The sequence below is a fragment of the Oncorhynchus kisutch genome, linkage group LG17, assembly GCF_002021735.2.
Source record: "Oncorhynchus kisutch isolate 150728-3 linkage group LG17, Okis_V2, whole genome shotgun sequence".
NCBI classification, from domain to species: domain Eukaryota; kingdom Metazoa; phylum Chordata; class Actinopteri; order Salmoniformes; family Salmonidae; genus Oncorhynchus; species Oncorhynchus kisutch.
In genome coordinates, this window is record NC_034190.2 from 81552617 (window position 1) to 81561169 (window position 8553).

At 43.0% G+C, this 8553-nt stretch overlaps 1 protein-coding gene across 4 annotated transcripts in view; it reads left to right on the forward strand.

Moving 5' to 3' along the window:
• The window catches only part of LOC109885828 (AMP deaminase 2-like), a 113345-nt gene that overhangs the window by 26580 nt on the left and 78212 nt on the right, over window positions 1–8553 (forward strand). The window lies entirely within an intron of this gene.

The window sequence follows — 8553 nt, forward strand, 5'->3', positions numbered from 1 at the left end:
TTGTCACGGGATGAGTTATTCTGTTCTATAACTGGGATCGTGTTTACATCGAAGCATTCAGTCCATGTGGTAGGTGTAGGGAATATGATGAATGAAGACGGAGACAGTCAGCATGAGCGATGTTTGTCCTTGACTAGTTTGGGGAGCTAGAGACCTGTTGATCGAGGGGAATTGTTTTTAGTATCCCAAAAGAAGCACTCGTTGATTTTTGGCATGCCCTTTCTTTTTGCAAATTGTTTTTGCTCGATGGTTGTTGAAAAGTAAATATAGAACTACCAGGAAAACTCTGTGTGATCCACTGCAGTAAAAAATGTACAAACACCCATAAGCATATTAGACCTTATTCATTCATACCCATAGGCCTATATGTCCCTGAATGTAAGTTATTATTGAGCCATTATACAATACATAGCCTACCACATAATACGCATGGTAGAACAACATAAAACAAAAATGATTTAAGATGTCTTTGGTACATAGTTGGTCTAGCCTATAATCCAAATTAAACACATTCGCCTTTCAGTGTAGACTTGTATTATAATGCACACTGGGTGGACTGGTTACCTTATTTTATTTTATTTTTTATTTTACCTTTATTTAACCAGGTAGACAAGTTGAGAACAAGTTCTCATTTACAATTGCGACCTGGCCAAGATAAAGCAAAGCAGTTCGACAGATACAACGACACAGAGTTACACATGGAATAAACAAAAGTACAGTCAATAATACAGTAGAAACAAGTCTATATACGATGTGAGCAAATGAGTTGAGAAGGGAGGTAAAGGCAAAAAAGGCCATGGTGGCAAAGTAAATACAATATAGCAAGTAAAACACTGGAATGGTAGTTTTTCAATGGAAGAATGTGCAAAGTAGAAATAAAAATAATGGGGTGCAAAGGAGCAAAATAAATAAATAAATAAAAATTAAATACAGTTGGGAAAGAGGTAGTTGTTTGGGCTAAATTATAGGTGGGCTATGTACAGGTGCAGTAATCTGTGAGCTGCTCTGACAGTTGGTGCTTAAAGTTAGTGAGGGAGATAAGTGTTTCCAGTTTCAGAGATTTTTGTAGATTTTTGTATGCTACATGTATGCTTATGCTACACTCAAACATGTATTGCCAGCAGCATACCACCCTGCGTACCACTGCTGGCTTGCTTCTGAAGCTAAGCAGGGTTGGTCCTGGTCAGTCCTTGGATGGGAGACCAGATGCTGCTGGAAGTGGTGTTGGAGGGCCAGTATCTTTCCACTGGTCTAAAAAATATCCCAATGCCCCAGGGCAGTGATTGGGGGCACTGCCCTGTGTAGGGTGCCGTCTCTCGGATGGGACGTTAAACAGGTGTCCTGACTCTCTGAGGTCATTAAAGATCCCATGGCACTTATCGTAAGAGTAGGGGTGTTAACCCCGGTGTTCTGGCTAAATTCCCAATCTGGCCCTCAAACCATCACGGTCACCTAATAATCCCCGGTATACAATTGGCTCATTCATCCCCCTCCTCTCCCCTGTAACTATTCCCCAGGTCGTTGCTGTAAATGAGAACGTGTTCTCAGTCAACTTACCTGGTAAAATAACGGATAAATAAAAAATATATATATATATTTATCCGTGAGTCTGGGGGAGAACATAAAGGTCTAGGCGATGCTGTTGGTTCATTGATGCGCAGGGCGGTTTACAGAGTTAGCTTACAATTATAGTGAATTTGTATTTGATTTTAAATAGCCTAGTAAACAAGAAGTGGTTATATTTAGGAAGTAGTAGGTAGCTGACAGAGGAGTAGGAAGTAGTAGGTAGCTGACAGAGTAGGACGTAATAGGTAGCTGACAGAGGAGTAGGAAGTAGTAGGTAGCTGACAGAGGAGTAGGAAGTAGTAGGTAGCAGTAGGTAGCTGACAGAGTAGGACGTAATAGGTAGCTGACAGAGGAGTAGGAAGTAGTAGGTAGCTGACAGAGTAGGAAGTAATAGGTAGCTGACAGAGGAGTAGGAAGTAGTAGGTAGCTGACAGAGGAGTAGGAAGTAGTAGGTAGCAGTAGGTAGCTGACAGAGTAGGACGTAATAGGTAGCTGACAGAGGAGTAGGAAGTAGTAGGTAGCTGACAGAGTAGGACGTAATAGGTAGCTGACAGAGGAGTAGTAGGTAGCTGACAGAGGAGTAGGAAGTAGTAGGTAGCTGACAGAGTAGGACGATGTAGTAGGTAGCTGACAGAGGAGTAGGAAGTAGTAGGTAGCTGACAGAAGAGTATGAAGTAATAGGTAGCTGACAGAGGAGTAGGAAGTTGTAGGTAGCTGACAGAAGAGTATGAAGTAATAGCTAGCTGACAGAGGAGTAGGAAGTAGTAGGTAGCTGACAGAGGAGTAGGAAGTAGTAGGTAGCTGACAGAGGAGTCACGCACCTTGATGGCCGAATGCTATACACGTATCTTTGAATTAACTTAATTAATTAAAACAAAGCTATATTTTCATGATATTCAGCATATTAATGGTTAACACTGTGTGAGCCTGTGTCTCTCCAGTCCCAGACACACAAACAAACTGTGTTATGAAGCCCCAGCCCAGTAGGCAACAACGTATCAATGTCAAAACACCACACCTATTCGATTATTGAAATGATGTCATCTGTTTACATATACATATCATTTAAATAAACAAGTTCATCGTAAAAAAAAAGAAGCTGAGCATTTACATCTATGCAGGAACATATATCCACTTCAAATGATCATTCTAGAAATCTATTTCCTCTCTCATAAAGGCCTTCATTTGATTTAAGAAAACACATTGAAACACAGAAATCAGATCAGTGCGAAACAAACCCTCCAGACATGGAAAAAAACAAGGCAACGTTTGAGTCCCAAATGGCACCCTATTCTCTACCTAGTGTCCCAAATGGCACCCTATTCTCTACCTAGTGTCCCAAATGGCACCCTATTCTCTTCCCTAGTGTCCCAAATGGCACCCTATTCTCTACCTAGTGTCCCAAATGGCACCCTATTCTCTATTTAGTGTCCCAAAGGGCACCGTATTCTCTATATAGTGCACTACTGTTGGACCAGGGCTCAATACATAGGGCATTTGGGACACACTGCACCACAATTGTCTCTGATTATCTGCACAGATGTCAGCTGACAACACTTATTACTGTAATCACACTGCAGTACGTGTCAGACTGTCTGGGACACACAGTGTCAGACTGTCTGGGACACACAGTGTCAGACTGTCTGGGACACACAGTGTCAGACTGTCTGGGACACACAGTGTCAGACTGTCTGGGACACAGTGTCAGACTGTCTGGGACACACAGTGTCAGACTGTCTGGGACACACAGTGTCAGACTGTCTGGGACACACAGTGTCAGACTGTCTGGGACACACAGTGTCAGACTGTCTGGGACACACAGTTACACGCATCAGTGACGTGCAGGCAGGGTAGGCAGAAACTAATGTTTTTTTGGTCAATGATTTTAGTCTAAAAGTCCCCAAATGTGCTAAAACTGCTTCGATAGCTCTGGCCGATCTGTGGCGACCTTCCTATCCATTCAAATCATTGACAGGTGTGGCCATTCATGACCCCATTCCCTGTTGATGGACAGTGGCATCAAGGTTGATACTAGCTTCGCTCCTTGCATTGAGCAGATTTAATATTTTGCGAATGAGTATTGCCTTAAAAAGGCTAGAACAAGTTGTGTGGGGGAAAAGCTTGCTTATTTGGGCGTCCTACATACTTTGGCGCGGATCCCTTGAACTGAGTAAGGAAGCTAGCCCGTGGGCAAAAACAACCTGGCAAAATGGACACAATAAAGCGCGTCAGATTATTTTCTAAAATTCTCCCATCTTTTTCTTTCACAAAAGTTCTGAACCTATATGTTTTACATTTGATGTTATTAGTCTCATTATCTTGTTGTTATTAGTCTCATTATCTTGTTGTTATTAGTCTCATTATCTTGTTGTTATTAGTCTCATTATCTTGTTGTTATTAGTCTCATTATCTTGTTGTTATTAGTCTCATTATCTTGTTGTTATTAGTCTCATTATCTTGTTGTTATTAGTCTCATTATCTTGTTGTTATTAGTCTCATTATCTTGTTGTTATTAGTCTCATTATCTTGTTGTTATTAGTCTCATTATCTTGTTGTTATTAGTCTCATTATCTTGTTGTTATTAGTCTCATTATCTTGCTGTTATTAGTCTCATTATCTTGTTGTTATTAGTCTCATTATCTTGTTGTTATTAGTCTCATTATCTTGTTGTTATTAGTCTCATTATCTTGTTGTTATTAGTCTCATTATCTTGTTGTTATTAGTCCCACCCTTCAGCTCCATTCAACCCCTCCCATCTATCTCTTAACACCATCCAGTCCCACCCTTCAGCTCCATTCAACCCCTCCCATCTATCTCTCAACACCATCCAGTCCCACCCTTCAGCTCCATTCAACCCCTCCCATCTATCTCTTAACACCATCCAGTCCCACCCTTCAGCTCCATTCAACCCCTCCCATCTATCTCTTAACACCATCCAGTCCCACCCTTCAGCTCCATTCAACCCCTCCCATCTATCTCTTAACACCATCCAGTCCCACCCTTCAGCTCCATTCAACCCCTCCCATCTATCTCTTAACACCATCCAGTCCCACCCTTCAGCTCCATTCAACCCCTCCCATCTATCTCTTAACACCATCCAGTCCCACCCTTCAGCTCCATTCAACCCCTCCCATCTATCTCTTAACACCATCCAGTCTCACCCTTCAGCTCCATTCAGCCCCTCCCATCTGGGTAGCCTAGTGGTTAGAGTGTTGGACTAGTAACCGAAAGGTTGTGAGTTCAAACCCCCGAGCTGACAAGGTACAAATCTGTCGTTCTGCCCCTGAACAGGCAATTAACCCACTGTTCCCAGGCCGTCATTGAAAATAAGAATGTGTTCTTAACTGACTTGCCTGGTTAAATAAAGGTAAAAAATAAATAAAAATATCTCTCAACACCATCCAGTCCCACCCTTCAGCTCCATTCAACCCCTCCCATCTATCTCTTAACACCATCCAGTCCCACCCTTCAGCTCCATTCAACCCCTCCCATCTATCTCTTAACACCATCCAGTCCCACCCTTCAGCTCCATTCAACCCCTCCCATCTATCTCTTAACACCATCCAGTCCCACCCTTCAGCTCCATTCAACCCCTCCCATCTATCTCTTAACACGATCCAGTCCCACCCTTCAGCTCCATTCAACCCCTCCCATCTATCTCTTAACACCATCCAGTCCCACCCTTCAGCTCCATTCAACCCCTCCCATCTATCTCTTAACACCATCCAGTCCCACCCTTCAGCTCCATTCAACCCCTCCCATCTATCTCTCAACACCATCCAGTCCCACCCTTCAGCTCCATTCAACCCCTCCCATCTATCTCTCAACACCATCCAGTCCCACCCTTCAGCTCCATTCAACCCCTCCCATCTATCTCTTAACACCATCCAGTCCCACCCTTCAGCTCCATTCAACCCCTCCCATCTATCTCTTAACACCATCCAGTCCCACCCTTCAGCTCCATTCAACCCCTCCCATCTATCTCTTAACACCATCCAGTCCCACCCTTCAGCTCCATTCAACCCCTCCCATCTATCTCTTAACACCATCCAGTCCCACCCTTCAGCTCCATTCAACCCCTCCCATTTATCTCTTAACACCATCCAGTCCCACCCTTCAGCTCCATTCAACCCCTCCCATCTATCTCTTAACACCATCCAGTCCCACCCTTCAGCTCCATTCAACCCCTCCCATCTGCCTCTTAACACCATCCAGTCCCACCCTTCAGCTCCATTCAACCCCTCCCATCTATCTCTTAACACCATCCAGTCCCACCCTTCAGCTCCATTCAACCCCTCCCATCTGTCTCTTAACACCATCCAGTCCCACCCTTCAGCTCCATTCAACCCCTCCCATCTATCTCTTAACACCATCCAGTCCCACCCTTCAGCTCCATTCAACCCCTCCCATCTATCTCTTAACACCATCCAGTCCCACCCTTCAGCTCCATTCAACCCCTCCCATCTATCTCTTAACACCATCCAGTCCCACCCTTCAGCTCCATTCAACCCCTCCCATCTATCTCTTAACACCATCCAGTCCCACCCTTCAGCTCCATTCAACCCCTCCCATCTATCTCTCAACACCATCCAGTCCCACCCTTCAGCTCCATTCAACCCCTCCCATCTATCTCTTAACACCATCCATATTGGATTTTTATTGTCCATGTATTGTAAACTGTGCTGTGATGTTTCACAAAAGTACTGATCCTTTTCTATTCTGATAGTTTCTACAGATTGTAAATTAAAGATAAACATTTTTGCCAAAAGTATTATTATATTATTGATCGATTGACTTTTCAGATCACCCAGTATTGCTATCTGCAGTGTTAGCGCCAGGTAAATGTTGCAAATTCTTCAGCCATTCCTGAACCTGTGACCAAAAACAAGCTACATATGGACAGGTTGTATGGAAAGTTGTATCCCCCATATATACAGTGCCTTGCGAAAGTATTCGGCCCCCTTGAACTTTGCGACCTTTTGCCACATTTCAGGCTTCAAACATAAAGATATAAAACTGTATTTTTTTGTGAAGAATCAACAACAAGTGGGACACAATCATGAAGTGGAACGACATTTATTGGATATTTCAAACTTTTTTAACAAATCAAAAACTGAAAAATTGGGCGTGCAAAATTATTCAGCCCCTTTACTTTCAGTGCAGCAAACTCTCTCCAGAAGTTCAGTGAGGATCTCTGAATGATCCAATGTTGACCTAAATGACTAATGATGATAAATACAATCCACCTGTGTGTAATCAAGTCTCCGTATAAATGCACCTGCACTGTGATAGTCTCAGAGGTCCATTAAAAGCGCAGAGAGCATCATGAAGAACAAGGAACACACCAGGCAGGTCCGAGATACTGTTGTGAAGAAGTTTAAAGCCGGATTTGGATATAAAAAGATTTCCCAAGCTTTAAACATCCCAAGGAGCACTGTGCAAGCGATAATATTGAAATGGAAGGAGTATCAGACCACTGCAAATCTACCAAGACCTGGCCGTCCCTCTAAACTTTCAGCTCATACAAGGAGAAGACTGATCAGAGATGCAGCCAAGAGGCCCATGATCACTCTGGATGAACTGCAGAGATCTACAGCTGAGGTGGGAGACTCTGTCCATAGGACAACAATCAGTCGTATATTGCACAAATCTGGCCTTTATGGAAGAGTGGCAAGAAGAAAGCCATTTCTTAAAGATATCCATAAAAAGTGTCGTTTAAAGTTTGCCACAAGCCACCTGGGAGACACACCAAACATGTGGAAGAAGGTGCTCTGGTCAGATGAAACCAAAATTGAACTTTTTGGCAACAATGCAAAACGTTATGTTTGGCGTAAAAGCAACACAGCTCATCACCGTGAACACACCATCCCCACTGTCAAACATGGTGGTGGCAGCATCATGGTTTGGGCCTGCTTTTCTTCAGCAGGGACAGGGAAGATGGTTAAAATTGATGGGAAGATGGATGGAGCCAAATACAGGACCATTCTGGAAGAAAACCTGATGGAGTCTGCAAAAGACCTGAGACTGGGACGGAGATTTGTCTTCCAACAAGACAATGATCCAAAACATAAAGCAAAATCTACAATGGAATGGTTCAAAAATAAGAATGGCCAAGTCAAAGTCCAGACCTGAATCCAATCGAGAATCTGTGGAAAGAACTGAAAACTGCTGTTCACAAATGCTCTCCATCCAACCTCACTGAGCTCGAGCTGTTTTGCAAGGAGGAATGGGAAAACATTTCAGTCTCTCGATGTGCAAAACTGATAGAGACATACCCCAAGCGACTTACAGCTGTAATCGCAGCAAAAGGTGGCGCTACAAAGTATTAACTTAAGGGTGCTGAATAATTTTGCACGCTCAATTTTTCAGTTTTTGATTTGTTAAAAAAGTTTGAAATATCCAATAAATGTCGTTACACTTCATGATTGTGTCCCACTTGTTGTTGATTCTTCACAAAAAAATACAGTTTTATATCTTTATGTTTGAAGCCTGAAATGTGGCAAATAGTCGCAAAGTTCAAGGGGGCCGAATACTTTCGCAAGGCACTGTAGAACATTCTATTGGTTGCAAGAATTTTGTATAATCATTTAAATTGAAAAATTCTATCTTTTGAATCCGGCGTCATTTTGCATATCAGTTCATAAACCATGTGCCACGGTACATCGAAAATCTCTTCCCAACAATTTTTCAATCAATATGCCACAGTTGTACATTTTTTTGGTCCTTAAATTAAACGGGTATACTTTTTAATTTATCACAATTTTCTTTAACCAATTGTGGTCTTTTAATGCAGGGCCGACAGACGAGTTCCCTACTTTTACTCTCGAGCCGCTCTCCACTACCGCCCAATCGATGTTAACGGGGGCCTGTTCAGCCCTCTTTCTCCTGTAGTCCACGATCAGCTCCTTTGTCTCGCTCACATTGAGGGAGAGGTTGTTGTCCTGGCACCACACCATGGTTTCCATGACCTCCTCCCTATAGGCCGTC